We start from the raw sequence: 25000 nt of genomic DNA, 5'->3' as shown, positions 1-25000 counted from the left end.
TATATGGTAGGCTATCCCCATCACCTACCATATATTTCATATACATATAAATATTTTCATATCCATATATATTTTTTTATATTCATATATTTTCATATATGTTATATGCATATGTATTCATAACCATATGCTCATATATTAATACTGGCGGTCTTCTGTTTAATATAATATTATTTTAATATTATATTGGCAGGCTGAACACCACCTACCCTATATACCTTTTTGAACACGGTTTCGTCAATCCGGTCATTTATTGTATAGAAAGTATGATCTTTCCACACATATTTGGATATCCATACGATTGCATATCCATATGAAAATATTTTTAATATTTTTAATATATTTTTAATATTTCCATATTTAATATAATATAATTAAATTATTATATTATATATTATATGGTAGGCTATCACCATCACCTACCATATATTTCATATACATATAAATATTTTCATATCCATATATATTTTTTATATTCATATATTTTCATATATGTTATATGCATATGTATTCATAACCATATGCTTATATATTAATACTGGCGGTCTTCTGTTTAATATAATATTATTTTAATATTATATTGGTAGGCCGAACACCACCTACCCTATATACCTTTTTGAACACGGTTTCGTCAATCCGGTCATTTATTGTATGGGAAGTATGACTTTCCCACACATATTTGGATATCCATACGATTGCATATCCATATGAAAATATTTTTAATATTTTTAATATATTTTTAATATTTCCATATTTAATATAATATAATTAAATTATTATATTATATATTATATGGTAGGCTATCACCATCACCTACCATATATTTCATATACATATAAATATTTTCATATCCATATATATTTTTTTATATTCATATATTTTCATATATGTTATATGCATATGTATTCATAACCATATGCTCATATATTAATACTGGCGGTCTTCTGTTTAATATAATATTATTTTAATATTATATTGGTAGGCTGAACACCACCTACCCTATATACCTTTTTGAACACGGTTTCGTCAATCCGGTCATTTATTGTATGGGAAGTATGACTTTCCCACACATATTTGGATATCCATACGATTGCATATCCATATGAAAATATTTTTAATATTTTTAATATATTTTTAATATTTCCATATTTAATATAATATAATTAAATTATTATATTATATATTATATGGTAGGCTATCACCATCACCTACCATATATTTCATATACATATAAATATTTTCATATCCATATATATTTTTTTATATTCATATATTTTCATATATGTTATATGCATATGTATTCATAACCATATGCTCATATATTAATACTGGCGGTCTTCTGTTTAATATAATATTATTTTAATATTATATTGGTAGGCCGAACACCACCTACCCTATATACCTTTTTGAACACGGTTTCGTCAATCCGGTCATTTATTGTATGGGAAGTATGACTTTCCCACACATATTTGGATATCCATACGATTGCATATCCATATGAAAATATTTTTAATATTTTTAATATATTTTTAATATTTCCATATTTAATATAATATAATTAAATTATTATATTATATATTATATGGTAGGCTATCACCATCACCTACCATATATTTCATATACATATAAATATTTTCATATCCATATATATTTTTTTATATTCATATATTTTCATATATGTTATATGCATATGTATTCATAACCATATGCTCATATATTAATACTGGCGGTCTTCTGTTTAATATAATATTATTTTAATATTATATTGGTAGGCCGAACACCACCTACCCTATATACCTTTTTGAACACGGTTTCGTCAATCCGGTCATTTATTGTATGGGAAGTATGACTTTCCCACACATATTTGGATATCCATACGATTGCATATCCATATGAAAATATTTTTAATATTTTTAATATATTTTTAATATTTCCATATTTAATATAATATAATTAAATTATTATATTATATATTATATGGTAGGCTATCCTCATCACCTACCATATATTTCATATACATATAAATATTTTCATATCCATATATATTTTTTTATATTCATATATTTTCATATATGTTATATGCATATGTATTCATAACCATATGCTCATATATTAATACTGGCGGTCTTCTGTTTAATATAATATTATTTTAATATTATATTGGCAGGCTGAACACCACCTACCCTATATACCTTTTTGAACACGGTTTCGTCAATCCGGTCATTTATTGTATGGGAAGTATGACTTTCCCACACATATTTGGATATCCATACGATTGCATATCCATATGAAAATATTTTTAATATTTTTAATATATTTTTAATATTTCCATATTTAATATAATATAATTAAATTATTATATTATATATTATATGGTAGGCTAACATCATCACCTACCATATATTCCATATACATATAAATATTTTCATATTCATATATATTTTTTTTTATATATTCATATATTTTCATATATGTTATATGCATATGTATTCATAACCATATGCTTATATATTAATACTGGCGATCTTCTGTTTAATATAATATTATTTTAATATTATATTGGCAGGCTGAACACCACCTACCCTATATACCTTTTTGAACACGGTTTCGTCAATCCGGTCATTTATTGTATGGGAAGTATGACTTTCCCACACATATTTGGATATCCATACGATTGCATATCCATATGAAAATATTTTTAATATTTTTAATATATTTTTAATATTTCCATATTTAATATAATATAATTAAATTATTATATTATATATTATATGGTAGGCTAACATCATCACCTACCATATATTCCATATACATATAAATATTTTCATATTCATATATATTTTTTTTTATATATTCATATATTTTCATATATGTTATATGCATATGTATTCATAACCATATGCTTATATATTAATACTGGCGATCTTCTGTTTAATATAATATTATTTTAATATTATATTGGCAGGCTGAACACCACCTACCCTATATACCTTTTTGAACACGGTTTCGTCAATCCGGTCATTTATTGTATGGGAAGTATGACTTTCCCACACATATTTGGATATCCATACGATTGCATATCCATATGAAAATATTTTTAATATTTTTAATATATTTTTAATATTTCCATATTTAATATAATATAATTAAATTATTATATTATATATTATATGGTAGGCTATCACCATCACCTACCATATATTTCATATACATATAAATATTTTCATATCCATATATATTTTTTTATATTCATATATTTTCATATATGTTATATGCATATGTATTCATAACCATATGCTTATATATTAATACTGGCGGTCTTCTGTTTAATATAATATTATTTTAATATTATATTGGTAGGCCGAACACCACCTACCCTATATACCTTTTTGAACACGGTTTCGTCAATCCGGTCATTTATTGTATGGGAAGTATGACTTTCCCACACATATTTGGATATCCATACGATTGCATATCCATATGAAAATATTTTTAATATTTTTAATATATTTTTAATATTTCCATATTTAATATAATATAATTAAATTATTATATTATATATTATATGGTAGGCTATCACCATCACCTACCATATATTTCATATACATATAAATATTTTCATATCCATATATATTTTTTTATATTCATATATTTTCATATATGTTATATGCATATGTATTCATAACCATATGCTCATATATTAATACTGGCGGTCTTCTGTTTAATATAATATTATTTTAATATTATATTGGTAGGCCGAACACCACCTACCCTATATACCTTTTTGAACACGGTTTCGTCAATCCGGTCATTTATTGTATGGGAAGTATGACTTTCCCACACATATTTGGATATCCATACGATTGCATATCCATATGAAAATATTTTTAATATTTTTAATATATTTTTAATATTTCCATATTTAATATAATATAATTAAATTATTATATTATATATTATATGGTAGGCTATCCTCATCACCTACCATATATTTCATATACATATAAATATTTTCATATCCATATATATTTTTTTATATTCATATATTTTCATATATGTTATATGCATATGTATTCATAACCATATGCTCATATATTAATACTGGCGGTCTTCTGTTTAATATAATATTATTTTAATATTATATTGGCAGGCTGAACACCACCTACCCTATATACCTTTTTGAACACGGTTTCGTCAATCCGGTCATTTATTGTATGGGAAGTATGACTTTCCCACACATATTTGGATATCCATACGATTGCATATCCATATGAAAATATTTTTAATATTTTTAATATATTTTTAATATTTCCATATTTAATATAATATAATTAAATTATTATATTATATATTATATGGTAGGCTAACATCATCACCTACCATATATTCCATATACATATAAATATTTTCATATTCATATATATTTTTTTTTATATATTCATATATTTTCATATATGTTATATGCATATGTATTCATAACCATATGCTTATATATTAATACTGGCGATCTTCTGTTTAATATAATATTATTTTAATATTATATTGGTAGGCCGAACACCACCTACCCTATATACCTTTTTGAACACGGTTTCGTCAATCCGGTCATTTATCGTATAGGAAGTACGACTTTCCCACACATATTTGGATATCCATACGATTGCATATCCATATGAAAATATTTTTAATATTTTTAATATTCGTGAGTTTTTAAATAGGGACAGAAGGAATCTCTTGAATTGAATCATGCGCGTCACTAATAAGATGACGAGGCATTTGGCTACCTATGCGAAAGTAATTCAACTCCCGCCGTCTTAAGGTTTAAGACTTATAACAATATATGTTTAATATTTTTAATATCCGTGAGGTTTTAAATAGGGACAGAAGGAATCTCTTGAATTGAATCATGCGCGTCACTAATAAGATGACGAGGCATTTGGCTACCTATGCGAAAGTAATTCAACTCCCGCCGTCTTAAGGTTTAAGACTTATAACAATATATGTTTAATATTTTTAATATCCGTGAGGTTTTAAATAGGGACAGAAGGAATCTCTTGAATTGAATCATGCGCGTCACTAATAAGATGACGAGGCATTTGGCTACCTATGCGAAAGTAATTCAACTCCCGCCGTCTTAAGGTTTAAGACTTATAACAATATATGTTTAATATTTTTAATATCCGTGAGGTTTTAAATAGGGACAGAAGGAATCTCTTGAATTGAATCATGCGCGTCACTAATAAGATGACGAGGCATTTGGCTACCTATGCGAAAGTAATTCAACTCCCGCCGTCTTAAGGTTTAAGACTTATAACAATATATGTTTAATATTTTTAATATCCGTGAGGTTTTAAATAGGGACAGAAGGAATCTCTTGAATTGAATCATGCGCGTCACTAATAAGATGACAAGGCATTTGGCTACCTATGCGAAAGTAATTCAACTCCCGCCGTCTTAAGGTTTAAGACTTATAACAATATATGTTTAATATTTTTAATATCCGTGAGGTTTTAAATAGGGACAGAAGGAATCTCTTGAATTGAATCATGCGCGTCACTAATAAGATGACGAGGCATTTGGCTACCTATGCGAAAGTAATTCAACTCCCGCCGTCTTAAGGTTTAAGACTTATAACAATATATGTTTAATATTTTTAATATCCGTGAGGTTTTAAATAGGGACAGAAGGAATCTCTTGAATTGAATCATGCGCGTCACTAATAAGATGACGAGGCATTTGGCTACCTATGCGAAAGTAATTCAACTCCCGCCGTCTTAAGGTTTAAGACTTATAACAATATATGTTTAATATTTTTAATATCCGTGAGGTTTTAAATAGGGACAGAAGGAATCTCTTGAATTGAATCATGCGCGTCACTAATAAGATGACAAGGCATTTGGCTACCTATGCGAAAGTAATTCAACTCCCGCCGTCTTAAAGTTTAAGACTTATAACAATATAAATGAAAAATATTATTTTCATTTTTCACGTCACTAATAAGATGACGAGGCATTTGGCTACCTAAACGAAAGTAATTCATCTTCCGCCGTTATAAGGTTTAAGACTTATAACAATATAAATGAAAAATATTATTTTCATTTTTCACGTCACTAATAAGATGACGAGGCATTTGGCTACCTATGCGAAAGTAATTCAACTCCCGCCGTCTTAAAGTTTAAGACTTATAACAATATAAATGAAAAATATTATTTTCATTTTTCACGTCACTATTAAGATGACGAGGCATTTGGCTACCTAAACGAAAGTAATTCATCTTCCGCCGTTATAAGGTTTAAGACTTATAACAATATAAATGAAAAATATTATTTTCATTTTTCACGTCACTAATAAGATGACGAGGCATTTGGCTACCTATGCGAAAGTAATTCAACTCCCGCCGTCTTAAAGTTTAAGACTTATAACAATATAAATGAAAAATATTATTTTCATTTTTCACGTCACTAATAAGATGACGAGGCATTTGGCTACCTATGCGAAAGTAATTCAACTCCCGCCGTCTTAAGGTTTAAGACTTATAACAATATATGTTTAATATTTTTAATATCCGTGAGGTTTTAAATAGGGACAGAAGGAATCTCTTGAATTGAATCATGCGCGTCACTAATAAGATGACGAGGCATTTGGCTACCTATGCGAAAGTAATTCAACTCCCGCCGTCTTAAGGTTTAAGACTTATAACAATATATGTTTAATATTTTTAATATCCGTGAGGTTTTAAATAGGGACAGAAGGAATCTCTTGAATTGAATCATGCGCGTCACTAATAAGATGACGAGGCATTTGGCTACCTATGCGAAAGTAATTCAACTCCCGCCGTCTTAAAGTTTAAGACTTATAACAATATAAATGAAAAATATTATTTTCATTTTTCACGTCACTAATAAGATGACGAGGCATTTGGCTACCTAAAAGAAAGTAATTCATCTTCCGCCGTTATAAGGTTTAAGACTTATAACAATATAAATGAAAAATATTATTTTCATTTTTCACGTCACTAATAAGATGACGAGGCATTTGGCTACCTAAACGAAAGTAATTCAACTCCCGCCGTCTTAAGGTTTAAGACTTATAACAATATAAATGAAAAATATTATTTTCATTTTTCACGTCACTAATAAGATGACGAAACAGTTAGTAGGCCACAATTAGTAGGGAAACGTGGACAACCCGTGATAAATCCTTATATGCTTTCTTAGATATAGCATATAAAGATTTTTTATACTAAATATACATATTTACACATGCATATTTACATTTTTTTTATATTTCGAATCATCAAGCAAAGGATAAGCTTCAGTGGATCGCAGTATGGCAGCTGCTCAACCACTTACAACACCTTGCCCGTTACAAAAGTCGTTTACAATTGATTCTAGGCTTTGTCATTGTATTAAATAATGTTTTCATATGTAACTAGCATGGCATCAGGTGATCAAAGATCCTCCCAATTTACTATGTTACAAATTACATTGGCATCACATCCATTGTCGTTTAAAATATAAATAATAAACTTTAAATGGTTTAGAAGCCATACAATGCAAATTGCCCCTTATTTATCATTGCAGTCCAGCACGGATACGACCTTAGAGGCGTTCAGGCATAATCCAACGGACGTAGCGTCATACCACTGTTCGCTCGAACAAGTATTGTGCCATTGGTCCGTACCTGCGGTTCCTCTCGTACTACGCAGGAATGCTGTCGCAACAACGTTTTGTCATTAGTAGGGTAAAACTAACCTGTCTCACGACGGTCTAAACCCAGCTCACGTTCCCTTGCATGGGTGAACAATCCAACGCTTGGTGAATTTTGCTTCACAATGATAGGAAGAGCCGACATCGAAGGATCAAAAAGCGACGTCGCTATGAACGCTTGGCCGCCACAAGCCAGTTATCCCTATGGTAACTTTTCTGACACCTCTTGTTAAAAACTCTTTAAACCAAAAGGATCGATAGGCCGAGCTTTTGCTGTCCCTGTGTGTACTGAACACCGAGATCAAGTCAGCATTTGCCCTTTTGCTCTATGTGTGGTTTCTGTCCGCACTGAGCTGGCCTTGGGACACCTCCGTTATTATTTGAGAGATGTACCGCCCCAGTCAAACTCCCTACCTGGCAATGTCCTTGAATTGGATCATACCTGAGTAATTGGAGTTATACCAAATTTTCAAATCGATAATACATGAATGCATCTCTCATTAAAGAATTTGTTTGCGATTATATAACAAACTCGTGATACTTTGATCAAGAAGCTTGCATCAAAACCCAATACCATAAGATATAATAAATATATCCGTATAATGGCTAGGAAATGATACACGTTCCATTTAATCAAGTAAGTAAGGAAACAATAAGAGTAGTGGTATTTCATTGTCGATACCAAACCGAAGTCTAATATCTCCCACTTATTCTACACCTCTTATGTCTCCTTACACTGCCAGATTAGAGTCAAGCTCAAAAGGGTCTTCTTTCCCCGCTAATTATTCCAAGCCCGTTCCCTTGGCTGTGGTTTCGCTAGATAGTAGATAGGGACAGAAGGAATCTCGTTAATCCATTCATGCGCGTCACTAATTAGATGACGAGGCATTTGGCTACCTTAAGAGAGTCATAGTTACTCCCGCCGTTGACCCGCGCTTACTTGAATTTCTTCACTTTGACATTCAGAGCACTGGGCAGAAATCACATTGTGTCAACACCCGCTAGGGCCATCACAATGCTTTGTTTTAATTAGACAGTCGGATTCCCCAAGTCCGTGCCAGTTCTGAATTGATTGTTAATTGATAATCGTTATAATTAATAAGAACTAATTGGTTTGACCCAACTAGTATTCTTAAAAATTTTAGCAAGAAAGTTCCACAATTGGATACGTAACTAAACTATCCGGGGAACAAGTTACAACCATAAATGATTATAACTCTATTTACCCAGAACGAGCACATAAACCATATTATTGTTTCCCAATCAAGCCCGACTATCTCAATCTTCAGAGCCAATCCTTATCCCGAAGTTACGGATCTAATTTGCCGACTTCCCTTACCTACATTATTCTATCGACTAGAGACTCTTCACCTTGGAGACCAGCTGCGGATATTGGTACGGCCTGTTGAGAAGTTTGCGTATCCCCACCATAAATTTTCAAGGTCCGAGGAGAAAATATCGACACAACAGTATATGTCATGCTCTTCTAGCCCATCTACCATATCTCTCTGCGAAAGACTTCCATGGTAGTACGACTATAAAACAGAAAAGAAAACTCTTCCGATATCTCTCGACGGCTTCTTTATGGTCGTTCCTGTTGCCAGGATGAGCACGAGGCCCATATTTAATAACAAACGGATACTCAACAGGTTACGGAATTGGAACCGTATTCCCTTTCGTTCAAAATTATTCAAGTATATAATTTTCACAATAATTGTAATATTTATTTTTACTTGAAAATTTTCGGCTTTCGCCTTGAACTTAGGACCGACTAACTCGTGATCAACCACTGTTCACACGAAACCCTTCTCCACTTCAGTCCTCCAAGGTCTCATTCGATTATTTGCTACTACCACCAAGATCTGTACCAATAGCAGCTCCATGCAGGCTTACGCCAAACACTTCTACGCATACCATTGTACCTTCCTACTCACTAAAGTTTCAAAATTTATATTACAAGTAATATAAATCATCTACTTTAGCGGTAATGTATAGGTATACAACTTAAGCGCCATCCATTTTAAGGGCTAGTTGCTTCGGCAGGTGAGTTGTTACACACTCCTTAGCGGATTTCGACTTCCATGATCACCGTCCTGCTGTTTTAAGCAACCAACGCCTTTCATGGTTTCTGCATGAGTTGTTAATTTGGGCACCGTAACATTACGTTTGGTTCATCCCACAGCGCCAGTTCTGCTTACCAAAAGTGGCCCACTGGGCACATTATATCATAACCTTAAACTTCATATCAAGAAAGTTAAGGTTCTTACCCATTTAAAGTTTGAGAATAGGTTAAGATCGTTTCGACCCTAAGGCCTCTAATCATTCGCTTTACCAGATAAGATTATTTTATATAACATTAAAATGCACCAGCTATCCTGAGGGAAACTTCGGAAGGAACCAGCTACTAGATGGTTCGATTGGTCTTTCGCCCCTATACTCAATTCTGACAATCGATTTGCACGTCAGAACTGTTTCGGTCTTCCATCAGGGTTTCCCCTGACTTCAACCTGATCAAGTATAGTTCACCATCTTTCGGGTCACAGCATATCTGCTCAAGGTACGTTCCAGTTAGAGGCATAAATAATATAAATATTATTATACATAACTATATAGAACGCCCCGGGATTGTGTTAATTAACTATAAAATAGTTAAAAAACTAATCCCATTAATAGTCAAGTTAATTACGCTATTAGGTTTATATCCCAATAACTTGCACATATGTTAGACTCCTTGGTCCGTGTTTCAAGACGGGTCCCGAAGGTATCCTGAATCTTTCGCATTGTTAATCATACAAGTGCATATAATAAACACAAAAATCAATGATAATTATGCCATTATATAATTCCGAAAAATTAACGCACTGTATTCTTATTAATCTATCAACACTTTATCAAATTAATGACATTTATCCTATGTTAAAATGCAAGCATAATAATTTGAATAAACTATAAGTCATATTTTATGATAAATTATATATGTTAATAGATTACAATGTCCTTATATGGAAAAAATGCACACTATTTCTATAATATTATTTAAATATTATAACTTTAATGATGAATTTTCCATAATGGATATTCAGGTTCATCGGGCTTAACCTCTAAGCAGTTTCACGTACTATTTAACTCTCTATTCAGAGTTCTTTTCAACTTTCCCTCACGGTACTTGTTTACTATCGGTCTCATGGTTATATTTAGTTTTAGATGGAGTTTACCACCCACTTAGTGCTGCACTATCAAGCAACACGACTCTTTGGAAACATCATCTAGTAATCATTAACGTTATACGGGCCTGGCACCCTCTATGGGTAAATGGCCTCATTTAAGAAGGACTTAAATCGTTAATTTCTCATACTAGAATATTGACGCTCCATACACTGCATCTCACATTTGCCATATAGACAAAGTGACTTAGTGCTGAACTGATTTCTTTTCGCTCGCCGCTACTAAGAAAATCCTTGTTAGTTTCTTTTCCTCCCCTAATTAATATGCTTAAATTCAGGGGGTAGTCCCATATGAGTTGAGGTTGTATAAAGCAATGTATATATATATATAAACAATATATCTCTATGAAGAACAATATATTTGATATATTTTCAATTTTCGCATCTTTAAATAAGAGACAATTCTAGTTAAAAAAAATTTAATTTTTTTTATGCTAGACATTTCTCAGTATTATTTGAATTGAAAAAAGAAAGAATTGTATATCTTCATTTTTTCTTTTATAAATATTTGAGATAATTGCTTTTATATTTAATATTATGAATATATAAATATATCCAATAATATACCATATGCATATCATTATAAAAATATATAATAATAAGCAACTTTATTAGCATAGTCTTACAACCCTCAACCATATGTAGTCCAAGCAGCACTATAAAATTAATTAAAGTACATAACAGCATGGACTGCGATATGCGTTCAAAATGTCGATGTTCATGTGTCCTGCAGTTCACACGATGACGCACAGTTTGCTGCGTTCTTCATCGACCCATGAGCCGAGTGATCCACCGCTTAGAGTTTTATAAATATATATAAATATACAATTCGTCAATTATGTTTTTATTGAAAGAAATTAAAAATACACCATTTAACTGGCATATATCAATTCCTTCAATAAAGTTATTTTTATACCTAAAATAATTGTTGCGAAATGTCTTAGTTTTATATAATCAATATAAATATAATTTATATTGTTTTAATATTATATAAAGCATTAACCTGTATATCAGGTACAACAATGTATATTTTAGGTGTTGCATTTATCAATGTATGCGCATAATTTAATATGAACAATACATCACGCAACGCATGTATATTAATTAAATATACACGCAATTTATATTCAATATATTCGTCTATATTTAAACATATAAAATATGTTTAATTTTTTTATATACCTAAAATAATTGTTGCGAAATGTCTTAGTTTTATATAATCAATATAAATATAATTTATATTGTTTTAATATTATATAAAGCATTAACCTGTATATCAGGTACAACAATGTATATTTTAGGTGTTGCATTTATCAATGTATGCGCATAATTTAATATGAACAATACATCACGCAACGCATGTATATTAATTAAATATACACGCAATTTATATTGAAGACAACAAATGGTCTATATATTCAATATAATATATATGTCTTTTATTTTTGGGTAATTTTTATTTATATATTTATATATAATAAATATTTTAATAACGGATAAGATTCATTCAATAATGATCCTTCCGCAGGTTCACCTACGGAAACCTTGTTACGACTTTTACTTCCTCTAAATAATCAAGTTCGGTCAACTTCTGCGAAACAACCGTAACACACAAGGCGTCACAGTGATCACGTCCGGAGACCTCACTAAATAATTCAATCGGTAGTAGCGACGGGCGGTGTGCACAAAGGGCAGGGACGTAATCAATGCGAGTTAATGACTCACACTTACTAGGAATTCCAAGTTCATGTGAACAGTTTCAGTTCACAATCCCAAGCATGAAAGTGGTTCAGCGGTTTACCCGGACCTCTCGGTCTAGGAAATACACGTTGATACTTTCATTGTAGCGCGCGTGCAGCCCAGGACATCTAAGGGCATCACAGACCTGTTATTGCTCAATCTCATTATTGCTAGACGCAATTTGTCCATTTAAGAAGCTAGTATCCTTATAATGGGACAAACCAACAGGTACGGCTCCACTTATATAAACACATTCAAACACAATAAACATTTTACTGCTACCATGAATGAAGGCTATATAAGCTTCAACACCATAATCCTGAAGATATCTATTTAATATATTTGAGTCTCGTTCGTTATCGGAATTAACCAGACAAATCACTCCACGAACTAAGAACGGCCATGCACCACCACCCATAGATTCGAGAAAGAGCTATCAATCTGTCTTACACACTTATGTTCGGACCTGGTAAGTTTTCCCGTGTTGAGTCAAATTAAGCCGCAGGCTCCACTCCTGGTGGTGCCCTTCCGTCAATTCCTTTAAGTTTCAGCTTTGCAACCATACTTCCCCCGGAGCCCAAAAGCTTTGGTTTCCCGGGAAGCGACTGAGAGAGCCATAAAAGTAGCTACACCCAATTGCTAGCTGGCATCGTTTATGGTTAGAACTAGGGCGGTATCTGATCGCCTTCGAACCTCTAACTTTCGTTCTTGATTAATGAAAACATCTTTGGCAAATGCTTTCGCTTAAGTTAGTCTTACGACGGTCCAAGAATTTCACCTCTCGCGTCGTAATACTAATGCCCCCAAACTGCTTCTATTAATCATTACCTCTTGATCTGAAAACCAATGAAAGCAGAACAGAGGTCTTATTTCATTATCCCATGCACAGAATATTCAGGCATTTGAAGCCTGCTTTAAGCACTCTAATTTGTTCAAAGTAATTGTACCGGCCCACAATAACACTCGTTTAAGAGCACTAATGCAGGTTTTTAAATAGGAGGAACATATGAAAAAATACAAGTATTTAAACATATATAAGAACTCCACCGGTAATACGCTTACATACATAAAGGTATAGTACTAACTACAATTGTATGTTGTACTACCCGTATGAAGCACAAGTTCAACTACGAACGTTTTAACCGCAACAACTTTAATATACGCTATTGGAGCTGGAATTACCGCGGCTGCTGGCACCAGACTTGCCCTCCAATTGGTCCTTGTTAAAGGATTTAAAGTGTACTCATTCCAATTACAGGGCCTCGGATATGAGTCCTGTATTGTTATTTTTCGTCACTACCTCCCCGAGCTGGGAGTGGGTAATTTACGCGCCTGCTGCCTTCCTTAGATGTGGTAGCCGTTTCTCAGGCTCCCTCTCCGGAATCGAACCCTGATTCCCCGTTACCCGTTGCAACCATGGTAGTCCTAGATACTACCATCAAAAGTTGATAGGGCAGACATTTGAAAGATCTGTCGTCGGTACAAGACCATACGATCTGCATGTTATCTAGAGTTCAACCAATATAACGATCTTGCGATCGCTTGGTTTTAGCCTAATAAAAGCACATGTCCCATAAGGTTCATGTTTTAATTGCATGTATTAGCTCTAGAATTACCACAGTTATCCAAGTAACTGTTAACGATCTAAGGAACCATAACTGATATAATGAGCCTTTTGCGGTTTCACTTTTAATGCGTGTGTACTTAGACATGCATGGCTTAATCTTTGAGACAAGCATATAACTACTGGCAGGATCAACCAGAATAATGTTTATATCTTTGATATATTTCATTTTCATATTGATATATAGAAAATAAATATTGCAAATATTTGTATAAATTAAAATATTAACGAATTTGGCCAATTATTATATGGCATTCAATATTCGTTCATTTATTAAAATATATATATATATATATATATATATATTTATATATCCCTCGGGTGCCCAACGCATACACCTCAGGGTATATTTTTTTCATGGCTTTTTCTTAAACCCTCGTTTGTGTTAGGGTATTTATATGAGCGGGCGGTCTTTTTATTTATATAAGCCTTCTTTAATATTTTTTTTAATAAAATACAATATTATGCATATATTTAATTCTAAAATATCTTTATATTTTCACATACAACAATTTGTATATATTCACATATATATATTTGCTTAATTTTATAATAAAATTATCGCATATGTATTTTGATAATAAATTTAAAATTTATTTTCTTTGTATATAAAAGTCTAGTTTTATATGATATAAAACTAAGCACTTTTTAATTTTCATATATTTATATATTTTCATATATATAGTTTATTCATATTTATTTATACAATAATAATAATAATAATATTACTACTATTATCATATACGTATATGAAATTAAATTTAATTCCATATACTTACTAGGATATAATAAAAAGAAATTTTTATTTGCCTAGAACCAGAAATTAACGATAATAATTGGAAACTTGTCAAATTATAATTTATAATAAGACGTAGACGCTTCAACGATATTATCTAAGTATACAATATAGTGTATATATAATATATAATATAGTATGTTATATTATATAGATAGGCTTACACCACCTACCATATATACCTTTTTGACCACACTTTCGTCAAGCTGGGTATTTATTTGCCTTCTTTCCCTCACCTAAAAATACTCATCGGTATTTTAGTATATTCATATAATATAAATAATATACTATATTGGTAGGACGACACCACCTACCCTATATACCTTTTTGAACACACTTTCGTCAAGCTGGGTATTTATTTGCCTTTTTACCCTCACCTAAATATACTCATCGGTATATTTCAGTATATTTTAGTATATCCATATGAATATGTATATCCATATCCATATCCATATCCATATCCATATGAAAATAATTTAATATTTCCATATTTATTATAATATAATAAATATTATTATATTATATATTATATGGTAGGCTATCCCCATCACCTACCATATATTTCATATACATATAAATATTTTCATATCCATATATATTTTTTTATATTCATATATTTTCATATATGTTATATGCATATGTATTCATAACCATATGCTCATATATTAATACTGGCGGTCTTCTGTTTAATATAATATTATTTTAATATTATATTGGCAGGCTGAACACCACCTACCCTATATACCTTTTTGAACACGGTTTCGTCAATCCGGTCATTTATTGTATGGGAAGTATGACTTTCCCACACATATTTGGATATCCATACGATTGCATATCCATATGAAAATATTTTTAATATTTTTAATATATTTTTAATATTTCCATATTTAATATAATATAATTAAATTATTATATTATATATTATATGGTAGGCTATCACCATCACCTACCATATATTTCATATACATATAAATATTTTCATATCCATATATATTTTTTTATATTCATATATTTTCATATATGTTATATGCATATGTATTCATAACCATATGCTTATATATTAATACTGGCGGTCTTCTGTTTAATATAATATTATTTTAATATTATATTGGTAGGCCGAACACCACCTACCCTATATACCTTTTTGAACACGGTTTCGTCAATCCGGTCATTTATTGTATGGGAAGTATGACTTTCCCACACATATTTGGATATCCATACGATTGCATATCCATATGAAAATATTTTTAATATTTTTAATATATTTTTAATATTTCCATATTTAATATAATATAATTAAATTATTATATTATATATTATATGGTAGGCTATCACCATCACCTACCATATATTTCATATACATATAAATATTTTCATATCCATATATATTTTTTTATATTCATATATTTTCATATATGTTATATGCATATGTATTCATAACCATATGCTCATATATTAATACTGGCGGTCTTCTGTTTAATATAATATTATTTTAATATTATATTGGTAGGCCGAACACCACCTACCCTATATACCTTTTTGAACACGGTTTCGTCAATCCGGTCATTTATTGTATGGGAAGTATGACTTTCCCACACATATTTGGATATCCATACGATTGCATATCCATATGAAAATATTTTTAATATTTTTAATATATTTTTAATATTTCCATATTTAATATAATATAATTAAATTATTATATTATATATTATATGGTAGGCTATCCTCATCACCTACCATATATTTCATATACATATAAATATTTTCATATCCATATATATTTTTTTATATTCATATATTTTCATATATGTTATATGCATATGTATTCATAACCATATGCTCATATATTAATACTGGCGGTCTTCTGTTTAATATAATATTATTTTAATATTATATTGGCAGGCTGAACACCACCTACCCTATATACCTTTTTGAACACGGTTTCGTCAATCCGGTCATTTATTGTATGGGAAGTATGACTTTCCCACACATATTTGGATATCCATACGATTGCATATCCATATGAAAATATTTTTAATATTTTTAATATATTTTTAATATTTCCATATTTAATATAATATAATTAAATTATTATATTATATATTATATGGTAGGCTAACATCATCACCTACCATATATTCCATATACATATAAATATTTTCATATTCATATATATTTTTTTTATATATTCATATATTTTCATATATGTTATATGCATATGTATTCATAACCATATGCTTATATATTAATACTGGCGATCTTCTGTTTAATATAATATTATTTTAATATTATATTGGCAGGCTGAACACCACCTACCCTATATACCTTTTTGAACACGGTTTCGTCAATCCGGTCATTTATTGTATGGGAAGTATGACTTTCCCACACATATTTGGATATCCATACGATTGCATATCCATATGAAAATATTTTTAATATTTTTAATATATTTTTAATATTTCCATATTTAATATAATATAATTAAATTATTATATTATATATTATATGGTAGGCTAACATCATCACCTACCATATATTCCATATACATATAAATATTTTCATATTCATATATATTTTTTTATATATTCATATATTTTCATATATGTTATATGCATATGTATTCATAACCATATGCTTATATATTAATACTGGCGATCTTCTGTTTAATATAATATTATTTTAATATTATATTGGCAGGCTGAACACCACCTACCCTATATACCTTTTTGAACACGGTTTCGTCAATCCGGTCATTTATTGTATGGGAAGTATGACTTTCCCACACATATTTGGATATCCATACGATTGCATATCCATATGAAAATATTTTTAATATTTTTAATATATTTTTAATATTTCCATATTTAATATAATATAATTAAATTATTATATTATATATTATATGGTAGGCTATCACCATCACCTACCATATATTTCATATACATATAAATATTTTCATATCCATATATATTTTTTTATATTCATATATTTTCATATATGTTATATGCATATGTATTCATAACCATATGCTTATATATTAATACTGGCGGTCTTCTGTTTAATATAATATTATTTTAATATTATATTGGTAGGCCGAACACCACCTACCCTATATACCTTTTTGAACACGGTTTCGTCAATCCGGTCATTTATTGTATGGGAAGTATGACTTTCCCACACATATTTGGATATCCATACGATTGCATATCCATATGAAAATATTTTTAATATTTTTAATATATTTTTAATATTTCCATATTTAATATAATATAATTAAATTATTATATTATATATTATATGGTAGGCTATCACCATCACCTACCATATATTTCATATACATATAAATATTTTCATATCCATATATATTTTTTTATATTCATATATTTTCATATATGTTATATGCATATGTATTCATAACCATATGCTCATATATTAATACTGGCGGTCTTCTGTTTAATATAATATTATTTTAATATTATATGTGTAGGCCGAACACCACCTACCCTATATACCTTTTTGAACACGGTTTCGTCAATCCGGTCATTTATTGTCTGGGAAGTATGACTTTCCCACACATATTTGGATATCCATACGATTGCATATCCATATGAAAATATTTTTAATATTTTTAATATATTTTTAATATTTCCATATTTAATATAATATAATTAAATTATTATATTATATATTATATGGTAGGCTATCCTCATCACCTACCATATATTTCATATACATATAAATATTTTCATATCCATATATATTTTTTTATATTCATATATTTTCATATATGTTATATGCATATGTATTCATAACCATATGCTCATATATTAATACTGGCGGTCTTCTGTTTAATATAATATTATTTTAATATTATATTGGCAGGCTGAACACCACCTACCCTATATACCTTTTTGAACACGGTTTCGTCAATCCGGTCATTTATTGTATGGGAAGTATGACTTTCCCACACATATTTGGATATCCATACGATTGCATATCCATATGAAAATATTTTTAATATTTTTTATATATTTTTAATATTTCCATATTAATATAATATAATTAAATTATTATATTATATATTATATGGTAGGCTAACATCATCACCTACCATATATTCCATATACATATAAATATTTTCATATATATATATTTTTTTTATATATTCATATATTTCAATATATGTTTATATGCATATGTATTCATACCATATGCTTATATATTAATACTGGCGATCTTCTGTTTAATATAATATTATTTAATATTATATTGGTAGGCCGAACACCACCTACCCTATATACCTTTTTGAACACGGTTTCGTCAATCCGGTCATTTATCGTATAGGAATACGACTTTCCACACATTTTGGATATCCATACGATTTGCATATCCATATGAAAATATGTTTAATATTTTTAATATCCGTGAGTTTTTAAATAGGGACAGAAGGAATCTCTTGAATTGAATCATGCGCGTCACTAATAAGATGACGAGGCATTTGGCTACCTATGCGAAAGTAATTCAACTCCCGCCGTCTTAAGGTTTAAGACTTATAACAATATATGTTTAATATTTTTAATATCCGTGAGGTTTTAAATAGGGACAGAAGGAATCTCTTGAATTGAATCATGCGCGTCACTAATAAGATGACGAGGCATTTGGCTACCTATGCGAAAGTAATTCAACTCCCGCCGTCTTAAAGTTTAAGACTTATAACAATATAAATGAAAAATATTATTTTCATTTTTCACGTCACTAATAAGATGACGAGGCATTTGGCTACCTAACGAAAGTAATTCATCTTCCGCCGTTATAAGGTTTAAGACTTATAACAATATAATGAAAATATTATTTTCATTTTTCACGTCACTAATAAGATGACGAGGCATTTGGCTACCTATACGAAAGTAATTCAACTTCCGCCGTCTTAAGGTTTAAGAAGACTTATAACAATATAAATGAAAAATATTATTTTCATTTTTTCACGTCACTAATAAGATGACGAAACAGTTAGTAGGCCACAATTAATAGGGAAACGTGGACAACCCGTGATAATCCTTCTTATATGCTTTCTTAGATATAGCATATAAAGATTTTTTATACTAAATATACATATTTACACATGCATATTTACATTTTTTTTATATTTCGAATCATCAAGCAAAGGATAAGCTTCAGTGGATCGCAGTATGGCAGCTGCTCAACCACTTACAACACCTTGCCCGTTACAAAGTCGTTTACAATTGATTCTAGGCTTTGTCATTGTATTAAATAATGTTTTCATATGTAACTAGCATGGCATCAGGTGATCAAAGATCCTCCCAATTTACTATGTTACAAATTACATTGGCATCACATCCATTGTCGTTTAAAATATAAATAATAAACTTTAAATGGTTTAGAAGCCATACAATGCAAATTGCCCCTTATTTATCATTGCAGTCCAGCACGGATACGACCTTAGAGGCGTTCAGGCATAATCCAACGGACGTAGCGTCATACCACTGTTCGCTCGAACAAGTATTGTGCCATTGGTCCGTACCTGCGGTTCCTCTCGTACTACGCAGGAATGCTGTCGCAACAACGTTTTGTCATTAGTAGGGTAAAACTAACCTGTCTCACGACGGTCTAAACCCAGCTCACGTTCCCTTGCATGGGTGAACAATCCAACGCTTGGTGAATTTTGCTTCACAATGATAGGAAGAGCCGACATCGAAGGATCAAAAAGCGACGTCGCTATGAACGCTTGGCCGCCACAAGCCAGTTATCCCTATGGTAACTTTTCTGACACCTCTTGTTAAAAACTCTTTAAACCAAAAGGATCGATAGGCCGAGCTTTTGCTGTCCCTGTGTGTACTGAACACCGAGATCAAGTCAGCATTTGCCCTTTTGCTCTATGTGTGGTTTCTGTCCGCACTGAGCTGGCCTTGGGACACCTCCGTTATTATTTGAGAGATGTACCGCCCCAGTCAAACTCCCTACCTGGCAATGTCCTTGAATTGGATCATACCTGAGTAATTGGAGTTATACCAAATTTTCAAATCGATAATACATGAATGCATCTCTCATTAAAGAATTTGTTTGCGATTATATAACAAACTCGTGATACTTTGATCAAGAAGCTTGCATCAAAACCCAATACCATAAGATATAATAAATATATCCGTATAATGGCTAGGAAATGATACACGTTCCATTTAATCAAGTAAGTAAGGAAACAATAAGAGTAGTGGTATTTCATTGTCGATACCAAACCGAAGTCTAATATCTCCCACTTATTCTACACCTCTTATGTCTCCTTACACTGCCAGATTAGAGTCAAGCTCAAAAGGGTCTTCTTTCCCCGCTAATTATTCCAAGCCCGTTCCCTTGGCTGTGGTTTCGCTAGATAGTAGATAGGGACAGAAGGAATCTCGTTAATCCATTCATGCGCGTCACTAATTAGATGACGAGGCATTTGGCTACCTTAAGAGAGTCATAGTTACTCCCGCCGTTGACCCGCGCTTACTTGAATTTCTTCACTTTGACATTCAGAGCACTGGGCAGAAATCACATTGTGTCAACACCCGCTAGGGCCATCACAATGCTTTGTTTTAATTAGACAGTCGGATTCCCCAAGTCCGTGCCAGTTCTGAATTGATTGTTAATTGATAATCGTTATAATTAATAAGAACTAATTGGTTTGACCCAACTAGTATTCTTAAAAATTTTAGCAAGAAAGTTCCACAATTGGATACGTAACTAAACTATCCGGGGAACAAGTTACAACCATAAATGATTATAACTCTATTTACCCAGAACGAGCACATAAACCATATTATTGTTTCCCAATCAAGCCCGACTATCTCAATCTTCAGAGCCAATCCTTATCCCGAAGTTACGGATCTAATTTGCCGACTTCCCTTACCTACATTATTCTATCGACTAGAGACTCTTCACCTTGGAGACCAGCTGCGGATATTGGTACGGCCTGTTGAGAAGTTTGCGTATCCCCACCATAAATTTTCAAGGTCCGAGGAGAAAATATCGACACAACAGTATATGTCATGCTCTTCTAGCCCATCTACCATATCTCTCTGCGAAAGACTTCCATGGTAGTACGACTATAAAACAGAAAAGAAAACTCTTCCGATATCTCTCGACGGCTTCTTTATGGTCGTTCCTGTTGCCAGGATGAGCACGAGGCCCATATTTAATAACAAACGGATACTCAACAGGTTACGGAATTGGAACCGTATTCCCTTTCGTTCAAAATTATTCAAGTATACATTTTGCACAATAAATGTAATATTTATTTTTACTTGAAAATTTTCGGCTTTCGCCTTGAACTTAGGACCGACTAACTCGTGATCAACCACTGTTCACACGAAACCCTTCTCCACTTCAGTCCTCCAAGGTCTCATTCGATTATTTGCTACTACCACCAAGATCTGTACCAATAGCAGCTCCATGCAGGCTTACGCCAAACACTTCTACGCATACCATTGTACCTTCCTACTCACTAAAGTTTCAAAATTTATATTACAAGTAATATAAATCATCTACTTTAGCGGTAATGTATAGGTATACAACTTAAGCGCCATCCATTTTAAGGGCTAGTTGCTTCGGCAGGTGAGTTGTTACACACTCCTTAGCGGATTTCGACTTCCATGATCACCGTCCTGCTGTTTTAAGCAACCAACGCCTTTCATGGTTTCTGCATGAGTTGTTAATTTGGGCACCGTAACATTACGTTTGGTTCATCCCACAGCGCCAGTTCTGCTTACCAAAAGTGGCCCACTGGGCACATTATATCATAACCTTAAACTTCATATCAAGAAAGTTAAGGTTCTTACCCATTTAAAGTTTGAGAATAGGTTAAGATCGTTTCGACCCTAAGGCCTCTAATCATTCGCTTTACCAGATAAGATTATTTTATATAACATTAAAATGCACCAGCTATCCTGAGGGAAACTTCGGAAGGAACCAGCTACTAGATGGTTCGATTGGTCTTTCGCCCCTATACTCAATTCTGACAATCGATTTGCACGTCAGAACTGTTTCGGTCTTCCATCAGGGTTTCCCCTGACTTCAACCTGATCAAGTATAGTTCACCATCTTTCGGGTCACAGCATATCTGCTCAAGGTACGTTCCAGTTAGAGGCATAAATAATATAAATATTATTATACATAACTATATAGAACGCCCCGGGATTGTGTTAATTAACTATAAAATAGTTAAAAAACTAATCCCATTAATAGTCAAGTTAATTACGCTATTAGGTTTATATCCCAATAACTTGCACATATGTTAGACTCCTTGGTCCGTGTTTCAAGACGGGTCCCGAAGGTATCCTGAATCTTTCGCATTGTTAATCATACAAGTGCATATAATAAACACAAAAATCAATGATAATTATGCCATTATATAATTCCGAAAAATTAACGCACTGTATTCTTATTAATCTATCACCACTTTCAAATTTATGCCATTTATCCTATGTTAAAATGCAAGCATAATAGTTTGAATAAACTATAAAGCATATTTTATGAAAAAAGATATATGTTAATAGATTACAATGTCGTTATATGAAAAAAATGCACACTATTTCTATAATATTATTTAAATATTATAACTTTAATGATGAATTTTCCATAATGGATATTCAGGTTCATCGGGCTTAACCTCTAAGCAGTTTCACGTACTATTTAACTCTCTATTCAGAGTTCTTTTCAACTTTCCCTCACGGTACTTGTTTACTATCGGTCTCATGGTTATATTTAGTTTTAGATGGAGTTTACCACCCACTTAGTGCTGCACTATCAAGCAACACGACTCTTTGGAAACATCATCTAGTAATCATTAACGTTATACGGGCCTGGCACCCTCTATGGGTAAATGGCCTCATTTAAGAAGGACTTAAATCGTTAATTTCTCATACTAGAATATTGACGCTCCATACACTGCATCTCACATTTGCCATATAGACAAAGTGACTTAGTGCTGAACTGATTTCTTTTCGCTCGCCGCTACTAAGAAAATCCTTGTTAGTTTCTTTTCCTCCCCTAATTAATATGCTTAAATTCAGGGGGTAGTCCCATATGAGTTGAGGTTGTATAAAGCAATGTATATATATATAAACAATATATCTCTATGAAGAACAATATATTTGATATATTTTCAATTTTCGCATCTTTAAATAAGAGACAATTCTAGTTAAAAAAAATTTAATTTTTTTTATGCTAGACATTTCTCAGTATTATTTGAATTGAAAAAGTAAAGAATTGTATATCTTCATTTTTTCTTTTATAAATATTTGAGATAATTGCTTTTATATTTAATATTATGAATATATAAATATATCCAATAATATACCATATGCATATCATTATAAAAATATATAATAATAAGCAACTTTATTAGCATAGTCTTACAACCCTCAACCATATGTAGTCCAAGCAGCACTATAAAATTAATTAAAGTACATAACAGCATGGACTGCGATATGCGTTCAAAATGTCGATGTTCATGTGTCCTGCAGTTCACACGATGACGCACAGTTTGCTGCGTTCTTCATCGACCCATGAGCGAGTGATCCACCGCTTAGAGTTTTATAAATATATATAAATATACAATTCGTCAATTATGTTTTTATTGAAAGAAATTAAAAATACACCATTTAACTGGCATATATCAATTCCTTCAATAAAGTTATTTTTATACCTAAAATAATTGTTGCGAAATGTCTTAGTTTTATATAATCAATATAAATATAATTTATATTGTTTTAATATTATATAAAGCATTAACCTGTATATCAGGTACAACAATGTATATTTTAGGTGTTGCATTTATCAATGTATGCGCATAATTTAATATGAACAATACATCACGCAACGCATGTATATTAATTAAATATACACGCAA

General features: G+C 31.2%; 5 non-coding genes across 5 annotated transcripts; all 5 read right to left on the bottom strand.

The window, feature by feature from the left end:
• Positions 1-7285: 7285 nt before the first annotated feature.
• On the bottom strand, positions 7286-11235 carry LOC138927635 (large subunit ribosomal RNA). Its single transcript, XR_011444083.1, has one exon. It is a non-coding gene; the product is annotated as a large subunit ribosomal RNA (ribosomal RNA).
• Positions 11236-11555: 320 nt separating this feature from the next.
• On the bottom strand, positions 11556-11734 carry LOC138927634 (5.8S ribosomal RNA). Its single transcript, XR_011444082.1, has one exon. It is a non-coding gene; the product is annotated as a 5.8S ribosomal RNA (ribosomal RNA).
• Positions 11735-12441: 707 nt separating this feature from the next.
• On the bottom strand, positions 12442-14436 carry LOC138927640 (small subunit ribosomal RNA). Its single transcript, XR_011444088.1, has one exon. It is a non-coding gene; the product is annotated as a small subunit ribosomal RNA (ribosomal RNA).
• Positions 14437-20241: 5805 nt separating this feature from the next.
• LOC138927637 (large subunit ribosomal RNA) lies at positions 20242-24188 on the bottom strand. Its single transcript, XR_011444085.1, has one exon. It is a non-coding gene; the product is annotated as a large subunit ribosomal RNA (ribosomal RNA).
• A 318-nt stretch (positions 24189-24506) lies between these two features.
• On the bottom strand, positions 24507-24684 carry LOC138927639 (5.8S ribosomal RNA). Its single transcript, XR_011444087.1, has one exon. It is a non-coding gene; the product is annotated as a 5.8S ribosomal RNA (ribosomal RNA).
• Between the last annotated feature and the right edge of the window lie 316 nt (positions 24685-25000).

The sequence above is a fragment of the Drosophila bipectinata genome, unplaced genomic scaffold (assembly GCF_030179905.1).
Source record: "Drosophila bipectinata strain 14024-0381.07 unplaced genomic scaffold, DbipHiC1v2 scaffold_46, whole genome shotgun sequence".
Taxonomy (NCBI): Eukaryota; Metazoa; Arthropoda; class Insecta; order Diptera; family Drosophilidae; genus Drosophila; species Drosophila bipectinata.
The sequence above is the reverse complement of the archived record's forward strand: the minus strand, read 5'-3'. Positions and strand labels throughout refer to the sequence as shown.